Genomic DNA, 22,138 nt, shown 5'->3' with positions numbered 1-22,138 from the left:
TAGCTGTTTCATTAATATATGAACTAGTGAATTGACATATCCTCCAGATTGCGGGTATTATATTGATGCGACATTTGGTGTTTCATTGAAATATGAACTATGGCATAGTGTAAAAAATTTGAGAGGTCCTAAAGTCTGGAAACTTCATTAGACAGTTGGACAGACAACTTGATTAGTCGAGACCTGCTAATTTAGTCGGGATCCGCTAAATTAGCGGGTATCGACTACACAAATTGTCTGTCCAACTGAAATATGAATTAATGAACTGACCGGGGTTCAAGCCCGTGACTTCTGAATACGGTGCTGTTTCTTATATTCTCTCTGTCTTGTGAACTCCCCTTGACCGTGTGGTTTTCCCGGAGTATAAATAGAAAATTTATTTTGTTTATTTAAATTGGGAGTATTCTATTAATGCCATGTATGATGTTATCAATATGCTGGCAGACGATAGTAGATAAGAATGGGGTTCGAACACATTTGCATAGTGTCCTCGAATCTCTTCCCTGTCAGACCTGTTTTCTTTCCATGACGTCAGAGTCGCTGGTATCAGTCCCAAATGCAGTAGACTAGAGCTGTCACTTTAAACAGAGTTGCATGTAGATGTATAGTTAAATGTATAAAAGTAGATCTATAAAAAATACCCCAATATAGTCTGTGAACTTGTGAAAGAGTTGGTGGTAAAAAAAAAAGAGTAACTTGTTTTATTCTTTTAACTTGTGTTTATATCTTCAGAGAACAGGTCTGAGGCTCGAAGGCACTTATGCAAATATGTTCATATTGTGGAAGAAGGATCCCTGGCCCTTTCCATGTTCCAGGAAGGATAACCAAATAGTGATAGTATATATTATGCTAAATATTACATGTACTGCAGCAGATGGTGAGGGTTGCCAGGGAAGCTGGCTGGGGCCGCCTTATTTAATAAATAATAATAATAATAAACATGTAATAGAATAAATACAATCAAGGCACGCTTAAATATGACTATTGACAATTTAAAAATAAAACTTTTCAAATGTCTAAATAGTACATGCTCTAATAGTAAGATATATTAAAAAGTAGGCTCTGTAATAACGTGGTTTCAAATATTTAATGCAATGCCATTCATACGCTTTCATCCTTACATTTTAATTTCGCTTATTTTTCCTTTATTTGCCAATAGATAGCATCTAAAGTCAAGAAAATACTGCTGCTTGCTAACCACGTAAAGCATTAGGTGTGGCGCTTTCGAAAAAGTTCTCATCCTCGGTCACCAATTTCATGGAACTGTCATTCCTTCCTCTTAAACTCTTCCGCTTGGATACTTGGAACTGCCATACAGTATTATTATGACTCCTAGAGCGATTTTCTGTGCAACCCCCTATTTATCATAGTAAAAGAAGTGAATACCGTGAGTAATATTTTTTGGAAATTATTCACGACATCTCACGGTGAAAATACCTCATGAGTAATTTCTCTGGAACTCCTGTACGTATATTTCCAGAGCTAACTGCAGGTATGTTTCTTCAGAACAGTAGTTTGCTGTTACCTTTACCAAGTTAAGTGATATCAATTTAATTTATGGCGAGGTTCATAAGAATTTCGTAGCTGCTGTTTGCAGATACGCCAAAAATTTTCCAACTGGACGAGTACCAAATCGTAAAACAGTTGAGAAGACGGATACGCTTAAACCATTACATATAAGCGCTGGTAGTGGAAGAGTTCGACGAACTGCAAATGTTGAAAAGTAAATGCTTCGTGCTATACAAGAATCTCCTATCACAGGTACTAGAAGGTCGGGGGTTAGATAAAAGCTTTCTGCAAGCGCACGGAGAACATTAAATGAACAGCAATTGTATCCATTTCACATTATGCCTGTACAAGAATTGTTTCCACAAGTTATGCATAATCCCAGAGACTTTTCAGCGGTTCATTTTGCAATGCACACACAATTTTTCTCAACCACACTCATACCTGTGCTGAAGAAAACCCAGATACGATTGTGAGTCCTCATTATCAACATTCCTTTAATGTTTGGTGTAGTTGATCTTGGGTACAATCTTATTAGTAATTATATTTTACCAGATAATCTTTTAGAAATGGCATATTTACCTTTCTGTGGAATAATTTTCAGAAACTATTGTAAGACATACCCTTTGAAGACTAGCAGAGGATGTAATTTATGCATTTCGATGCACCAGTCCATTTTCTTGTGATGTGTCACTTCGTACAATGGCCACCACGATTGATCCATGGTTTATTCTACGCATTTTACTTCGCAATACAAACTCAGAAATCGCGTTTTGGAAGTTGCTGAAACCATTAATTAAAAGCCCTGAAGTGATAAGACATTACAGGGAATCGTGTATCCCTTTCGCTGAATGTTGCATTGAACAAAATGGAGTTCATTTTGAACAGCTGCTTTAGATGTTTTCCTTTTAGAAGTTTTTATTTCGGTTTCTTTTATCCTTGGTAATTTATGACTAATGTTTAATATCTTGGAAGTAAAGACTTTGGAGACATATGTTTATCGGAACTTTTTTTTCTTATTTTTAGCTGTTGAATATGTTCATACATTTGTTCCATGCAATTTTGAAACAATGCTAAAAATTCACCATTATCAGTTTGTAGACATTATTTTATTTTATTTTATATTATTTTCAGACAAGTGTTTCTACATGACATCGTTGTGATTGGTTTTATATTATTCGGAGGTGGCATGGATAATCTATCCAGCTTTCTCCGTTATTTTTCACACACATCAAACTTCTGAATTTTTTAGTTGTGTCTTGTTTTTAATTTTTTTCCTGTGCGTCGTTCCCTCGATTGGGCATTTTAACAATAATGCACAAAGCAGAGACAGAACATGAACTGTGCATTATCTTTTTGGTTTTTTTTTTCGTAACGATCCTGCAATTAATGATATAATTTCGTAACGGAATTAGATAGAAAATGAAAATTAATGAGGGGAAATATGATTGAACAGATACTACGGTACCAACAGCCAGTAACGCTCTTCAGATCTATAATACATCAGCTAAAGCGTCATTGATGAAAATACAAAAGTTTTCTGTGGAAAAAAAAAAGACTAATGTACTTTCAAGCAGCAGAACATCGGAAATTGTTTTGAAGCAGTATAAGCATGTGCAGTATACAATTCCAAAAAATAAATGCAAGCTGCTAAGGCCCTCGTGGGTAACACAGTTGGTAAGATCGCCGTCCTCCCCACACCTGGTGGAAAAGACCTGAGTTCGAGTCCCGTCGATGACGTGATGAGGAATTTTTACGGTTCTTTTTCACAACTTGGCTGAGTTAGTCGGTCTCAGGCGAGGTAGTGTGATTTTTTTCTCTCAGAAACTCGGGTTTTTCGTCCAGCAAACAGAAAATCGACCTCAGAACACAATGTATAGACATACACGAAATGCCTTAGTTGCTAATGCTCCTAAAACCCAACAACAATAAATTGCTAAAATTTTCTCTTATTAATTTTTTTCCTGATTTCCTTTCATATGTAGGTAGTGAATTGATTATCTGAAAAACTCGACTGTACGAAATGCACTCAGTCTCAGTTGTTTCGGATAACTAGAGCTCTATTATACTTATTAAAAATTCGTATTATTAAAATATATATTTAATAACTTTATTTTATTTTATTTGATTTACAAAAATACACACCGTGTAAAGATATTGACGATGTTGAAAGGCTTTGACTTCTGTTAAATAAATGGTTTGTCTTTCTGTGTGACCTCTATCATTCTACTACTAGGTTTTTGTATCATTCCATTTCCTTATGCCATATCTTGTTTAACTACGCCAGAAAAAATTTACTTTATCTAATGCGAAATAGTTTTTGATATAAACTTGACTATTATTTACCAAATATTTGTTGCTACAGTAATAAAAATCTGTAGAAATATTTGCCTATCTCGGCAACTATCTCTGTTTCAGGACAATTTCCTGCCTCTTTTCACCCAATATGTTGCTACACACGTATCGAATCACTAATCTTTACTTTCTCCTGGAAAGCGGGTTAGCTAGAGACTTGGGGAAGCTCCCGTGATCTATGTCCGTGCTGCGTTGCTACATACCGATTTGATTAAGAGTTTCTCAGTCCTAGTTGGACTAACATCGTTAACAATATCAGATGGAATGCTAGAACCGTGATAGAGAGAGCACGCCACCATTCCAATTCATCCAACTTCCCTAGTTTCCTTCCTTTGGTAAACTGTAATATCGTGGAACTGACTGCATATCTCATGAGGTTAAGGACAGCACGCATTTCCTCAAGATTGATGTATTGTATAAAGAAAGTGTGTACAAACACATATTGCTGAAAAAAAAAAGTGCACACCAACAGTAATGCTTGTTATAGTGTCTTCGTTGTCGTGACAAATCTAGACAAAGAAATGAAATGTTTGCTGATCATTTATTGACTGTACGAGGTGTTAAAAAGTAGTGGCACTAAAAATACAGCAATGCTATGTAATGCAATTCTGACAGAAATGCAAAGTTTTAATGGCTTATTCTAAGAATGGTTGTTTGAATTAATATAAATATTTCTTGCTTGAGTAATTTATACTCGTATTTCAATTGGTGAAATGCGAGGTGCGCAGTGTGTAAATATTAGGAATAGCATTAGTATTAAATTAACCAAATGATGTTAGGACACGGATATTTTCTGAGTCTGACAAAAAAAAAAAAAAAAAGAAGAAGTTGGATGGTCACTAAAGAGTGACTTTTTGAACAATGGATGGATGGTACGAAGTTGAATGGTCACCAAAAAGTGACCATCCAACTTCCCAAGAACCAAAAAGCCCCAGTGAAATGATTAGTGCTTCTTATCAATCTTGTCTAGAAGAAACATGACTTGTTTTTTTAGGTATACGGTCTCCAGACTTGAACACAGTATTCCAAGTGAGGTCTAACGATCGTCTTAGACAGAGTAATAAGATATCTGTAATCCCAATTTTCTCCACTTTATAAAATAACCTTTAGTGCGGAATTGCATCAAAACTCTTAATGAAGTTCTAAATCTATATGCGTTAAAACTTTATAAAAGTATTAAAATGTTAAATAAGTTTAATACGGTTAGAGAATTTAATGCAACTAATAGGAGAAACCTTTCACTACTAATTGGTGTAAATCATGGATACCGGATATGACAAAAAGTAATGGTGTGGACGAGAATTATATAGGGGACTGTGGACTACTGTACATTATTTAATTTATACATAAATCAAAACATCTTAAAAAAAACTTTCTGCAAAAAGAGACTTTTAGAGAACTTTAGACCCATTTTGAAAAAACAGTTCCAAAGTTTAGGGGTCGACTTACATCATAATTCATGAGGTAAAAATGTCGAGACAATCGAGAACAGGAAGGCCTTGTAAACGACGGCATGATCACAACACTACTGTGATTAGTCAGTGTTTTTAGAGACAAGTCACAAATGCTGTTCAAAAAGTCACTAACCCTCAGCCAGGAGAAGACCAATTACCACGAGGAGAACTTCAATTAATTAAGAGTATAATTTTGCTTTCTAATTATTTCTTTTCTGTAACTTAATCATAATTTTACTATAATACTGTACAGTTTTAAATTAATTAAATAGTTTTATAACTAATTTTTAGAAATACAGTAATTATTTCTAAATAACACAACCTAATAGTTTTAGTTTTTTTTTAAAAATCAATTTCATTATATTGATTTAATTCCAGTAGATAATTTACATATTAGGAACAACTCTTACAACAAAACTGAATTTACTGTTACCTACAAGTGTGCCACGTATCTTCTGCTGCTTGTATAGCATTAGCATTAGTAGAGGGAATATGATGCAAGAAAGCAAGCTTATAAGTATCAGCCAAAAAAAAAAAAAAAAAAACACTTCCCATTTCACCCATCCATTCTCTCCAAAAGTTGTTCAGATCTTCCTTGAATTTATTTAAGCTATCAACTTCCACAATGACAGATGGAAGTTTGTTCAAGCAATCAACTAACCGCTAGCTAAAGGCAAATTTCCGCACACCTATTCTACAATTGTCTTTCCTCAGTTTGAGATTATGCTGCCTCAAGTGTGTAATCTGAGCAAGAGGAAGAATCCCATCACCATTGGGCCTGCTCAAACAATTCAAGGCCTTATACGCCTCAATCAGATCATCTCGCAGGTGCCTATTCTCCAGATGCTGCAATTTACAGAACTTAAGCCTTTCTTTGTAAGAGCGCCTCTTCGTTCCCTCTCACCAAGCTTGTTGCCCTTCTCTGTACTCCCTCAAGCAACTCTAGATCTTTCCTAAAATGAGGCCTCCAGACCTGTACGCAATATTCAGGGTGTGGCCTGACCATTGCCTTATACAAAGGGATAATCACCATCTTATCCCTGCTCGCAAAATTTCTGTATACCATTGACAAGACCCCATGAGCTGCTCTGGCAGCTTGTCTGTACTGCTCAGAGAACTTCATATCTGACTGCACAATTTCCTCAGGTCTTTTTCATTCTCCACTACCCTAAGTGCAGTACCACACAGATGTTTTCTCTGGGGTTACTGGTACCCATATGCAATACTTGAATTTGCCAATATCTCAGCCCATCTACCCAACGTTTCTAGATCCTGTTGCAGTAGCATACTGTCATTAACAATCCTGCCAAACTTAGTGTCATCTGCAAACTTGGATATTAATCTTGGCATACCTTCATCAATATCATTGATAAATATACAAAACAACAATGGGCTCAACACCAAACCCTCAGGGATTCCACTAATAACATTAGTCCACGAAGCACAGCGTTCATTGATTACCACTCTCTGTGTTCTTACACTCAACCACCCTTTTATCCACTGTAGCAACTTACCCTTAATGCCATTCTGCTCCAATTTGTACAGTAGTCTTCCATGCGCAACAGTGTCAAAAGCTTTCCTGAAATCCAAGTATATGATATCAAAATAATATTTGATATCATATACTTTAAATTATAATAATTATCATATACTGTACTTGAAATAATTAAAATTATTATAGAGTGACACAGACGTCGTGGTAGTCGTTTGTGGAATCTTTCCCTCACTCGTTTGTTTTTTTTTTCGACCAGACAAGTGAGGTTATGAGGTATCAGTGTATTTCTTGTGTAACTTGTATGTATTTTATGATCGGTTTGCCTATTTTGCCGGATGAAAAACTCGAGTTATCGAGACAAAAAAAAAAAAAACAGAAAAAAATTACACAACTCTCGCATGAGACGGATTAACCCAGCCATGAAAATTTCTCCATTTCACACGGGATTTGAAACCAGGCCTTTTTAACTCTAAGTGGAAGAGTAGAGATTGTATCCATGAGAGTATTTTGCCAATTGCAGTGCCTTCTGTGCCATAAATGTAGCAGTATATCTACCTTGCTTGGCGAACGCAGTATAGGTAGATAGTAATTTACGTTTTGATTTCCGTATTATCTCTATTACTATATCCATAGTATGAGTTTCCTAATCTCAGCTCGATGGAGCATTTGTTGAATGAGGTGAAACGAATTATTGGGCGTAGGTACCCGTTTCTATGTACTGTTGGAATTTAGAGACGCTGCACAGAGTGCATAGCTGAATACGTGAGGGTTATTTTGGAGTCTATACCGAGGTGAATCTTTGATGTTTTGATACACAAATGTACATCCTATACAATCCTATATAATCCTATACAATACAGACTGATGTGCCTAATACAACGTCCGCTCAGTGTTATCACCTTAGATTCAAAAGGTGTTTAAAGACCTAAAGATATGAATTATCAGATTATTATGTAAGATAGTTATCGCTGAAAAACTTACAACATTCAGTTAAATATTTTCTCTTAATCAATTGTAATGCTATTTGCATTTTTATTTAGCAGTATCAGTCATAAATAAATTCTGGTAGTTGGAATTACATTTCAATATATGAAACTAAACGAACACCAAAAAAAAAAAAGGCTATAAAGTATTTGTTAATTGTAGGTCTAACTTGGTAAACGAGCATAAAGTTGTTTAGAAAGTTGAAAGGAAAATTATCCAAAAATAGTGTGCCTTCTTGTCCCGCTTTCATAAAAATTCAACGATGGTAAATTACGTAAGAGATGCATTCTATTGTTTGAGGGCCAACACACCCACCTGCCGAACTTGGCATCAGAGATAACACAGACTGTCCCTGTGGCAACCCGGAGTCCTGGAGACACTTAATGTTTGACTGCGATTTGTAAGACAACCTACGACTACGCCTAATAACGGCAATCCAATATATACCAGACAACCAAGAACCCAGACTGTTATACTCAAGAGGACTACAAGGTACTCAGTAAATATTCCCAGGATTTATTTTCCAGAAGGAAAACAATGATCGTAATATACCAAAGGCAACACGACTAGAAGACCTGCAGGAGGTCAAACAAGAACGTGACACACAAATAAAACTTACCATAATGTATGAAGCTATTCCGCAGCACCCATTCTGTGATACCCAGTTTGAACACCAACCCAAAATTCCCACTCCTGAAAGTAACTCCAATTCACTGCACGACAAAGGCCCGATAATAAAAATTACAGAACCCCAGACCCCGGCTTGCCAGGGCAAGACCTTGTTCGTTGAGTCAGTGGTGACACACTGCACCTAACACCGCCATTTGGACTACAGCGGAGATACAATAACTGATATGGCCTATTGGCGACCCAAAACCGCACTCCGTTGTGCGGACTTTTTTTTTTTCCTGGGGAGGGAGGAGAGTTTTTTCTCTCCTCGCCTCCCCATATTTTCACTCTGGTGGGGCATGGGCATGCCCCACTGAAAATGGGGGGGGGGTCACCTTCCTATCCGACCCCTCTTCTTCCTATTTCACTCGATACATAGAACATATGCGGAGATGGGAGAAATCCCCGGAGCCGTCTGACCCTCAACATACCTATACCTACCTATACCCCACCTGTCTCACCCTAGTTACGCCACTAGGCATTGATCTACAATTTCGCTATTGCTACTGCGTTCGCTGTTTCCTTGGCTTTACCTCTAAATGATCCTGAAGCACGTAATGCAATTTGTTATTTCCATAATTGGCGAAAAGTGTATTTGCAACTTTTGGGGTCCATATTGGACACAGTTTAATTGCATTATTAAACACAGTCAGCGACTTGCCAACATTCAAAGATTTTCCAGCTTGTTATTCCTTGCACTTTGAGCTGCATTTTCTCAAAGGTTAAAACCAATATACTTTAAGCCGGTTTTTTTTTTTTTTTTTTTTTTGTATGTGCAGCCAAGGATTCAAGTTCTTTTTCCAACCACTGCTTGTTTACAAAAATCTAATGAGCGTGAAAAAAGAAGCTAGTTGACCTCCACCGGGCCACATTCCATTACTGGCTTGAGTGGGGTTTCTTATTCTTAAAATACAATCGTTACTGTTCTCTGAAGCATAGAGATGCATTGCTCTATAAACAATTCGTTATATATTCGAAGATTATTCTCTTGCACCAGTATTAAAGGGCGCTACGGTCTGCTGAATCTCGAAGTTGAGTTTAAAAATAATAAGCCCGTCTTTCTAAACAAACTGCTGTTATTCGTTTACCAGAGTGACAGTTCTCCGTGAAGCAAGATAAACTCTGCTGGAGCTGCTTCTTACGGCTCTTGAGCCGAGGCAAGGGAACCACTTCCGCCTGAGTTGCACTCATGTTGATTGACGATGCTTGAAGGACAAGGGAGGAAGCGAGTTGCTGCCTTAAGTATTGCCATGGCCCAAGTGCATATATCTGCTATGAATAAAAGAAACTACTGCACTGTCCATAGCAGTCGTTCGCATCCCAATAATAGCAAGCTGGAGAAATATTTAGAAGGAAGTTTTAAAGGCAGATAAAACATCTTCGAAACTACGCTGAATTTTGTCCATTTTAAAATTCCGGAAATTCTTCATGAAATCAGGCGTACCTTCCTGCGGTATGATTGTGAATTTCCAGGGCGCACTCGGTCTTTCATTGCCATCTCTCCTCTTTTGACGATTTATTCTCGTTTTCTCATTCTCCTTCTCTCTCTTAAACCTCCGTGGCTGTACGGTGGATGAGCCGTCCTACCACCCGTAAGAAAAAGGCTTGAGGTTCGATTCTTGTAACATATTGCAGGAATTCTCTATGAAAGGCTTCTTTTCTTCTTTTTTTTTTCTGCACTCAGAGTTAGCCGCTCTCAAGTTTTTGTTATATTTGGAGTTAGATGGAAATATTACACAGTGGAGCCTGGCTTATTCTGAAAAAAAAAAAAAAAAAAAAAAAAAAACGACTATGAAAGAAAGAAATAAGAATCACAAGTGTATTGATGTTTTCTGTAATCCTTTTTTTACGAAAATTGGAGGTTTTATTACAGACAGTTTTTATTTATTTCTTAATGGTTCGGGAATTTGATTCCACTGGATTAAAAACTCATAAAATTTAGGCCAAATGCGTGATGTTACGAGAACTGTAAAATATTAAACCATAATTGTACAAGTTGGCATAGTATCATTCTGTACGTAGCAACTGAGTTGCCTACTAAGTACATCTATCTCACATTGCGGAGTCACTGCACTTCACCACGAGTTGTCTCTGTGTTGCACCATGCATTTTAAATCAAAAGCATTGCTCAGGTGGAACCTATGAGTTGACCACCGAATGATGAGAAATATTCACAATGTATGAGATAACTTGGTGTTGAAGTAGCTTTACCAAGGCAGCTCGTGATGAAGTATCTTCACAATATGAAATCGATGCACTTAAACTTAGTTTTCTAATTACATATTGAGGCTAATATCCTGCTTATGCAATTAGATTTCATTGGATCACAAATTTTCACTCTGGATATACTTCATAACGCCAACCACAAATGAGCTAATAAACGTTTTCTGCATCAGCCCAAAAATAAATAAATAAATAAAATAAATACATAAATAAATAAATAAAATATAAGATAAAACATAAGAAAATAATAATAAAAACATACATGTATAACAGAATATTCACACTGTTCCTAACTCCCACAAGATAACCAGCCTTCGTGGGTAGCACATTTTGTAGAATCGCCGTCGGGTGGAAAAGACCACAGGTCGAGTCTCGTTGATGACGTGGGGAATTTTTATGGATCTTTTATGAGTCTCAGGCAAGAGTTGCATGTTTTTAACTGTCGGTCCAGCAAACTGGCAAATCGATTACAGAATACAAGCAGTTTGCAGATATAATATTCTGTCCCCTCATTGCCTTAGACGCTTTGATTTTTCTGAATGTTTCTTCCATCAAACCGAAAATCAACCACAGAACACACGCAATTTACAGAAAGTATATATAGAGCAATATGGCCTTAGTCGCTGATGCTTCTGAAACTCTACTACTGCATATTACAGGCGCCTCCGTAGCCAGGTGGGAAGGAGCAGCAGTGAGTACCACACGCTTCTTGATTAGACCGGGGTTCGAGCCCGTCACCACCAAATACGGAGGATGCGGCAAGGTCAAGGGAATGACCACCGCATATTCCCTGAGCTATATTGGCCTTCGTTGCTAATGCTCCTAAAAACCAAACAAAACAAAACTACATATCACAACAAGGCAACCGTCCCATTCTACTTTGAAGCCGAACTCACTGCTTCTGCCACTTTGGGAAGCAACTTATTATAGCGTTCGACAATCTGCTACCCACAGGTGAATTTCATGACATCCGCTTTATCAACGCTTTATATCCCTCAATCGCATCTCATGTCGAGTTGTAAAACATTGCAATCTGCACCTTCTAAGGCGTTGTTCATGTGTGAATCGATCTGTTCATCACGAAACACCTCTGACCATGTGATCGCCCCGGCGTACAAAGAGAAAAATTTATTTATTTATCGAAAACCATTTAGGGCTAAGGCCTCATGTTGCGAGAAAATTTGCTAACGTATAAGTTAGTGTTATTGCATCATTTTAATACGCAGCAATCTACTAAAGTAGTATATAATTGGCATCACTTAAGTATATTGCGAATACCTTCACAATGAGTTACCATGATATTGCACTACTTCGAATAAGTAATGCTTCACTAATGGAGAAGACTCTACGTCAGTAAACTTTCTCGCAACATGAGGCTTTAGCCCTAAAAGGTTTGCAATCTGATAATCAGTTGCACATCATCAGGCATCTCTCATATTGATTAGTTATACTTTACAACTGGGTAGTCATCACTACAACACCAGGGTACCTGCCCACCCATCGAGGAGAGGCCAACAAGCTTCGAAACGGCGCCGTCTGGGTGGTGGTATCAGCCGAGAATAAGTAACAATAGTCTTCTCCATTGGTGAAGTGTTATTTATTTGAGGTAGTGCAATATCATGCCAACTCATTGTGAAGGTATTCACAATATAAGACAATAAAATTTAGCAGGAAAGACGGCTCCTTGTAGAGTACAATAGTCTCTCCCGTTCCTTTACTGTCTGCAGAGCGGTTCCACAGGGCGGCGTTTTGTCAGCAGTACTGTTTGCAGCTGCTTTGGAATGATTTGAAGCACTTCATTCATTCGAATCAGCCAGAACAAGCACTCTCAGTCCAAAAAGCTGCACTAAAGGAAATAAATGAGGTAAACACTTTTCTGAATTACATTGGACTTGAGCTAAATGCCGAAAAATCTGATGTGTTCGGATGACGTTCACAAAGAGGAAAAGAATAATCCCAATGCACGTCTCTATAAACATCAAATCAAGTTTGTCAACTCTCACAGGGATCTCGGTTTGGTCTGGAATTCGAGTCTGTCTTTTCTGGAGCATTTCAAGGAAGAAAGAAACAAATTCTACGCAGCTCTTTGGTTTTCCCCACAGGAACTGGTTGGTTACGGCAATAAGAAGTTAATATCTAGATTTGTCCAAACTTTTGTTGTACCCGTGGCTTTCTACGTGTAAGAAATCTGGTCCTTCACTCCTCCAACATACCTGCAGCAGTTCTTGGGGCTTGAATATTGGCTACTACGATCCCTCAATAGGTCTTCAGGGTTATACTGCACTCAGCGCATGGAATTACCCCTTGGAAACAAATAATCACTACTCCCAATATAATGACCCCCTCCAAGCTTATTTCGGGTAGACTAGATGCTCCCATCATCGGTAGGCTCATCATTCTACCTAGAGATAACAGAAGAACAACTAATCATGAACATCTAAGATCCTACCTGCCCTCAACCAAATCAGCTCGCTCAGTCATATGTTTCCAGCAAACACGATTGATCTCCTGGCCGACCTAAATATTAACACCGAGGCGATTCGCGTGGACAAGACCTACAGATCCAAAGTCTTTGCGGATACCTACGCAATATTGCAATTTTAGATGTTTCAAGCTCCTCCGCTCTTCGTAGGTTTCTGTGTTTGAGGACAAACTGCACTCCCCCTCCTGTTCCGGACAACCTTCTACAACTTGCCTGCTCTTCCACACCGTGCTTCGAGGGATGCTAAATTTATTTAGAACATTTATCCTGAACATTATCTTAGCCTGCTGTAATTAATTTGATCTCTTCTTTATATTAGTGTATATATTGTTAATCTGTTATAGTTATGTCTACGTTCCTAGCAAATGTTTGCTAGGGGTGGATGTAACCTTTCCTTTTCTTTTACTTGAATAAATAATAATAATATACTTAAATGATGTCAATTATGTACTACTTTAGTAGGTTGCTGCGTATTAAAATTATTCAATAGCACTAACTTATACGTCAGTTTATTTCTTTATTTATTTAATTGGGCCTGACGTAACCGAATGATAAGGAACGAAAGTGCAGTAATGCACACTTTTTGAGTGAACCTGCGAGACTGTGCTGGCTAAGCCAAATTTTTTTCCAAAGATAGGATCAGCCCACGAGCAACCTGACTACGTACTTAGATCAGAAGTTTCCAGTTTTTGAGGTTTTACTTTCTTATTTTCCCATCCAAGGGGGTATCAGTGTAGTATTTTCGGGCTGTGTGTTTTTCTCTTTGAGTAAAGGGCCTCCATAGACATGGTAATCAAAAGGAAAACAGAGATTTAATTTCCATTTCTAAAAAATATTCATATATTATAACATTGAACTGACATATATACAATTTAATTACCATTCGCTCTATACCTTCTGCACGAGTATATTTCTGTTCTGGAATAAAATTATTGACTCAGATGGTTCATACTTTATCTAGCTTCTTTACACATGTGATTGATATTTATGTTACTTATACATTTATACACACACACACACACATATATATATATATGGCCCTTGAGATCTACTATACAGACTTATGGTTCTGAAACACAAATCCTCTCAAATCAAATCCACTACACCTGTGAATGCTATCAAATTTACTTGTATGTATATATATGGCCCTAATAGCCTTACATTTACAAGGTTATGGTTTTAGTAACCCAATCTCTCTCAATCTCATATACTTGTGATTGATACCTATAGAATCTATACATATCTATATATTATTCTTATATAGCTCAGTTCTAGGGGTGACATAACTTTATCGCTGTCTCTAAAATTCTCTAGTAATGACTCAGACTTATAAATACTTATCTAATCAATGCCTTTAATTCATAGAGGGCTTACACATCCTTTAATATCACTCTCTACTATTAAGTTTAACAAAGACGTTCATTGGCTTTAAATATATTAGTTATAATTACTTATCACTTCATTCGGTACAAATTCCAGTAACAAAAAGGTCCATCAGTCTCTCATATTTTAAATTTCTATAAACATCAAAAAAAGACTTACTTTCGATGTCCTTGCTATACTTCCCTTCGTTACCTAGTTAAGGTCTTCTCCTTCAGGGTTCCTATGACTAGCAGGCTTTCTAGTGGTTGCTGCTTGATACTGGTTTGGCCTTCTACTTTCCAGAATTTCTCTTCCTTACACAAGTAGAATTGCTCGAGCTTTCCATTGCTTCACTCTAATTCTTATTTTCTTCCTTTTCTCTCTGTTTGTCTTCTTTACTCTGCTACACACTACTGCGTTTTTCGATCATATCCCTTTCCTAAAATTAACCCCACTTACATAGCTGCATTCTTAACCTGACCGCACTTTCCTTCTGACCACCGCACTCTACCAGGACCGCACTCTCTCTCTCTCTCTCTCTCTCCTCCTCCATCCAAAAACCGCGTTTTTCTCTTTTTTCGCGCCTTTTCTTTTTTACCCTCTCATCCTCAATCACTGGCCAATCGTGTCCCTCATTTTTCAGCAATTTCCTCCTAATTCTATTGCCGGGTCTCTACTTTTTTTGCTTAGATTCGTTCCGATTGGACGGTGCAACGTTCATAGCTGAGAACGTTATAACGTTTCCCAAGCCTCCAGAACATTCTTGCTAGCAATGTCCCACCTTTAGTCATGCCTATAGCATTGACTTTTTGAAATTCGTGCTGTGCACTTAAACACTTGGGCTTCTCGAAACCATCCTTAATTAGTGTCTTTCTTAACGGAACTTGCACCCTATACACCTTCCCTCGCAGCTGGCATATAACACTGTACATTCACACCATATTTAGAGCCGTGAGTTCGCATCTTATCAAGAAGGGAGGAATTTCCGTGGGTTTCATGAGTTTTCCTACCGAAATCTGTGGATTTTCATCCAAATCGCTCATAGAGTATTCGGAAATTACAAATATGATATATCGATTCATCTTGTTCTTAGTCAGCTCGATGCTAATTCTAAACGGTGAAGTCCCTTGACATATAAGGTGTGGCAATAAAGTTCTTGGGCTGGTATTGTTGTGTTCGATCAGATTGAAAATAAGATTGTTAGAGATTGTCCAGTAGGCTGACAGGTTTCAAGTAATAACCGGTTTCGTTAGTAGCGTTAACGTTCCATGTTACGATTTTGCAATGGAGAAATGAACAAATATCAAATTTTTCTTTAAACAGGGAAAATCTGCAACAGAAACATATGAAACGTACGAAACGTAAAGTCGTACTAATATGTTTGACTGGCAAACGTGAGGATGTTCGCGATGACTGAAGAAGTGAGTGTCCATCAACTTCTCAAAATGAGGACAGAGTTGCAAAAGTTCGGGAAATTGTGGCAAGAGTCGTCATCGTCGTTTGACCCTCAGAATGCTGATTCATGAATGAGGACCTTCAAAATGATGAAGGCTGATGAGTTGGATATGAATAAGGAGAGAATTCATCAAATTGTGCATGAAGATTTGGGGAAAAGGAAGGTCAGTGCAAAATTTGTGACACACAGCCTCATGGATGAGCAGAAGCAGCGAAGAGTCTTATCATGTGAAGACTTCATCCAGACGTGTCAAGGCAATCCGAATTTCCTTGACTGTATTGTCACTAGAGACGAGTGTTCGGTGCTTCAGTATGACTCAGAGACGAAGCGTCAGAGCATGCTGTGGACTTCAAAATTATCACCAAGTTTCGTTATCAGAAGATGCTAAGCATTTTAACAAGACGATGCTGAACATTTTTTTTTGACAAACAAGGTGTGATTCACAAGGAATTTGTACCTGAAGAGGAGAAAGTCAATGCTGCGATTTTCTACGTACATGTGCTTCAAAGACTACTGAAGCGCATTTCCGTGTGCGTCCGCAATTTGGAAAGCAAGACAGCTAGTTCTTATGAGGCACTTGTTGTGAAGACATTTTTGAAGAAACATGTGATTGTACAGGTCAACGATCCATCCGACTCTTCCGATTTAGCATCGGCGGATTTCTTCCTCCTTTCCAAGGTGAAAACTTCTCTGAAGCATAAAGAAAAATGCAACCGCCTAACTGAACATCATCTTTTTGGAGGCCTTCGCTGACTCTTTTTAGAAAGTTTTAGAACAGTGAAATAAGTACATTCAATCAGGTGGTGATTTGAATAAAAATAAGTCCATTTTTGAGCCTTCTTCACTTTGTGTTCTCTTTATTGCACCAGTCTGGACCTTTATTGCCACAACTCTTATTTTGGAAGAACTTATTTAGATATATTGATTTAAATAAATGAATAAAAGGCAAATTCATACTCCCCGAATTAAACATTTTCTGAAGTGAGCAATTTCAAGAGGAGAGAGGGAACCTCTTAGAATTGATGAATTAAGTCTGCTGCGATGTTTGCCTATAAAAAATGGAGTAGTTTGAGAATGGTGTGTCTTCCAACATGCTAGGAAAGTGCAGTCTCCGAATTTTTTGTTTCCAATCGATACTTTCCAAAATATCATTAATTAATGAATAATCAACAGTACAGAATTTTTTTTCTTTTCGGACACAATTCATCATTTCCTTTTTGCCATACCAAGCTGAACGATATCACTGGAGATGGCGGATAAGTTCTATAAGAGCATAAATTATAAGAGTCGTTTCTGATTATTAAATCTAAAATATTTGCGCGCTGAGAACTTTAAAAATTGTGTTGTTCGGCAACTAGTTAATATAAAAATGTTCCAGGATCAAGTTAAGAAATAAGTATCAATAGTGTTTTTTTTTTGACGATAGCACCATATACTTATCTCAGTCAAGGCCATGATAATTACAAGCTGCAGCCAACAAAAATTGGGTGTGCCAATTAAGTATTCATTATATCTCTCAAGTTTTGGTACAGCTTTTTTTTTTTTTTCATGCCCTTCGTTTTGCTGTCGAAACGGAAGTGGTTGATGGACATAGGTACATTACTGATTGACGCTCTTAGAAGATAGCGTATTTTAATGTTTTGGCGCCTAGAAGCACTAAATTTAGACTTGCTATGTGCTGGCTGCTATTGTATTTTGGAGATTATTTAGGCTCCGTTTTGAGCCTTTTAAATTTGGGACTTTTGGCAGTTGCATTTACATAAATCTAGATCGCATTGGCCACTCCCGAGCTGTAATCATCAGAGCTGGCAGCCCTCTCTTCTGAGTAAAACACTCCAATACCGTTGTTATTTGTTAATTTGGCGATCACAGTTGGTAAACAGATTACCCAGAGACTAATCATAGCGTCCCTTAAAGTATTTCTGCTAATACAGTTACAGTGTGATGATACTGTTGTTTGCGTTGCTATACTTTTATTTCGATAAGTATTAGTATTTGTGTGAAAACGTTTAATTTTTTTTTCCGTAATCATTTTAAAACTGCAAATTGAATTACTTGTATCCATTTTGGCTACGTGACAAGAGTCTTAAATCCTTTACATCAGTAGTTCATAAAACGCTAATAGCAATATACCTGAAATATCCGAAGGCTTTAAATTTGGATACAATACCCTGCTTCAGTTTTGTAAGCAATTATTAAAGTCAACAAATTGGTTTCATAACTAGATTAATCGCCATTAGTGATAAGAGCATCAACAAAAAAAAAAAAAAAGTTAAAAAAAAAAGTCGATATAGCCCAAAAATCGCCTATATTTTCATTATTTATAAAACTACAGTTGGTGAAATTCGGTAATATCTAACAAATAAAAAAAATAATACAACAACAACTTAAATATTTATGGGATATTTTATGTTAAACCCCTTTTTTCCCTTCCACTTCGTGATAGCGTCAACTGTTTTTATCTTTTAAGCACTTCATACTTCTGGCAGTGGTCCAACAGTTGTTTCAATAAGAAATAACGTTACCGCATTCATAGGACGGGAAGACATGCTCTTCAGATAAGCAGAAAAAAGGAAATGAGACACAACTGAAATTAATAGTTGAATAATGGTAAAGAATCTACTTGTGTGCGACACCCTATTCCAATTTCTTTCTGTCTTTTCCGTTTTCATTTTAAAGCTAAGTGAAATAGAATGAGTTGAAACTGAATTTAATGCACCAGTTATGACAAAAACATAAATAAATAATAAATAAAATAAAAAGGGGAGGAGAATGAAAGATATTAAAGTACAAGGATATTTTGGAGAGTGGGAAGGGCCAGTATATACTGCTTCATTCGACGGCGAAATAATAACATACATAAATAAATAACCCTCATTTGTGTAATACAGTATATACTGGCCCTTCCCAACCTCCAAAATATCCTTGTACTTTAATATCTTTCATTCCCCTCTTCCTTTTTATTTTATTTATTATTATTAAGAGCCATAAGTCACGCATATGACTCCAGTAAATTGAGTGACTACAAAATACGCGAGTATTATGGCATATAGGCAATCAGCTATTAGCCCTTAATTTATTTAGAGCTTGTATGCAGAATTATGGCACACATAAAGAGCTAACAGAGTTTTTTTGGAGGGAAATGACAGTTGGGTGTAAGATGGACAAAATGTCTATGTGCTTGCCCAGGATTTAAATACAGCAGACTCTCGATTTACCGGGATCGGATTAACCGGGACACTTCAAGACTCCAAATTAAAAAAAAAATCAACCAGAAATCATAAAATTCAAGTAATAACTAGAATAAGGCGTTGTAAGTCATCATTGGGAGATTAGTGTACCTATTATTTTGCAACCCCCGCTGTCTTCACATCCACCGCTCAAAAAAAAAAAAAAAAAAAAAAAAAAAAAGAGACCAAATGTTTAGTTTGTTTTAGTGCGTCGCGTCGCTTGTTGTGTTCAATCAGCACAACAAAAGGCAAATTTTGTTTCATTATTTATGTCAGGGATATCGGAATTTTTATTATTATTTATTTATTATTATTATTATTATTTTTTTTTTGTTCAGAAATAGCGAAAATGATGGGCAAACGCAAGAGCTGTTCTTTCAGTTAAACAAAAACTTGAAATTATTCAAAAGTTTGAAAACGGTGCATCCGTTAAATCTCTAATGAACCATTATAATGTTGGTGACGAAACCATACGCGAAACTGTAAAAAATAAAGGGAAGCTATTAGATTTAAAATCAACAACGTAAAAAATAAAGGGAAGCATCGTATCGGACACGCGACTAGTGCGTGATAAGTTTTTTCATCTATCGCCATACTATTTTACGTAGGTTGCTGAACATTTTTCGGTACAGTAAGTACCCGACTTACATACTTCAGACTTACGTTACGTTATTTATATGACTGAAGATTTCAGTGAAGGGGACACACATTCCACTATAATACGGTAACTTAAAAACCCACAGAATTCCAGCTATCGGTATTATCGCAAATGCAATAAAATCTAGTTTATTACCCGTTTATAATGAATTGCAGTAACAGAAAAGCCCAATAACCTGGAAAATGCAAATTGTTTTTGTTGTTTTATGGTAGTCTTCTTCTTCAAGAGGAGTGTTTCCATTCACAATGGGTTTCTGCAGCCTACAAGTTATTTTTTGGTAGGAATTTTTTCCCGCCATAAAGTACGGTTCAAGGTGTCTTGGTCGGTTAAGCCTCGGGCTGTCATGCACTCCTGTACTCCATCTATGTCCTCCTAGGTCTTCCTCTTCTCCTTCTTCCAGGAAGTATCCATTCCAGGATAGCCTTTGGATGGTAGTAACCTCCAGAAATGTGCTTTAGTAAAAATAACCCCGGGGGCTCACATCTGGTGAGTATGGGCTTGGCACACCGAGGGTCCTGAGCTGGATATCATCATTCTTCTCTTTCTTGGTGATTCCCTTCTACGTTTATTGCTCTCTCTCTCTCTCTCTCTCTCTCTCTCTCTCTCTCTCTCTCAGGGTAACTTAGGATTTTTTTTTTTGTGAGCTCGGGTGGGATGATAATAGTGAGTTTTCGCCTTAACCCTGTGAAGTTCTTTTCAGAAAATTTAATTTTGACTGTTATCATGGTGCCGACTAAGACAATAAGTGACAGCGGTACCAGTAAATCTATCAAGAAAAGGAAAGCGATCGAGTTGGATCAGAAAATTAAAATAATAAGGATGTATGAAAATGGCCAAACATTAACAAGTATCGCGAGGGATTCAGATTCGTCAGTGGCAGGTGAACACGATAATAAAGGAGAAAGACAGAATACGAGAAGCGGTGAAGGGATCGGTACCAATGAAGTCAACTAAAACAACCAAAGCTACGAAACACATATCAGTTTTTATAGTACTAACATGCGTTTTTTCTTCCTTTTATATTTTCTTTTCTTATGTGTCACTCTGGCTACTTCACCGCTGTCCCCAAATAAAGCTTTTAATTGAACTAATTAAAAATATAACTATTTTTCTTCATTCTTCTGAGGATATTATGTTGTTTTTTTTTTAATTTTGGCATATCAGGGATGCCTAATTGACTAATAAAATATAAAATTAGTCAATTAGGCATTCCGAGTTACGTAAGAAGTCCTGGAAAGTATCTCTTACGCATGTCGGGGACTTGCTGTATTTTTGAATTAACCGGGAAATCGATTATCCGGGAATTTTATTTTTTTACCATCTTCCCCGAAAAATCGAGAGTCTACTGTATTCCCAAATTGACACTTGACAGCATGCTGAAGAAAAAAAAGTCTAGAGATGACACTGAGCCTAAGAAACGACTAGGCAGGCCTAGTCGTACGAGGGGTGAAAAGCATAGGTAAAAAAATCTTTTTTTCAGTGTATTCAATAAGAGGTTCAATACACTTATTGTGTTTAATCTAAAAAAGAGTTTAATCTTTCCAAAAATATTCATGTTGGGTATCAAACGAGGCTTCCTCAGCTGGTTTTAGCTTTTAACCATTTTTAAAGTGAATTCCGCAAAGATGGAGAGTTGAGGTTTTTGAACAAATAAGTCACTTAACGCTAGATCTGAGGGGAGGTGATTTAATTGTTCAACTACAAATTTTAGCTTGTGTAATTTGGGCTTTGTGTAAGGGTGTGGAGAAGCAAAACCACATGACCAAACTGTCCTCGTTTTTTTCCCGAATTGCAGATTTTAACTTTAGCATAAGCTGGCATAATTTCCCATATTATTATGGTTTTAGGTGAAAGACAATCAGTTAAAAATATATTTTTTTTTATATCATAGATAATCGAGGATAACAGTTTTCCAGCTGATGGCTGGATTCGAAATTTTTCCGGGGTTGGAGATCAGTTGTGCTTCGGCTGCATGGTTGTTCCCCCAAAACATTGTGTTTTTTGTCCAGAACCATATTACAACAATAACAATCATTGTTATTGTTGTAATATGGTTGCAATAACATTACAACAACAACAATAAAAATCAATAACAATTACAACAACAATAACAATCATAAAAATGTAGCCAAATTTTATTCCCAGTCAAACGGAATGAAAATCTATGAATTAGCAAGAATTAATTTTAAGTTCCTGTTGTTGACTCTGCCCTCTGATGTTTGTCATGAATGGAAAGATTGCTGGGTTGCTGTCTTGCGCAAACT

This window comes from Mastigoproctus giganteus, chromosome 9 (genome assembly GCF_048544385.1).
Source record: "Mastigoproctus giganteus isolate SK-2022 chromosome 9, ASM4854438v1, whole genome shotgun sequence".
NCBI lineage: Eukaryota > Metazoa > Arthropoda > Arachnida > Uropygi > Thelyphonidae > Mastigoproctus > Mastigoproctus giganteus.
The sequence above is the reverse complement of the archived record's forward strand: the minus strand, read 5'-3'. Positions refer to the sequence as shown.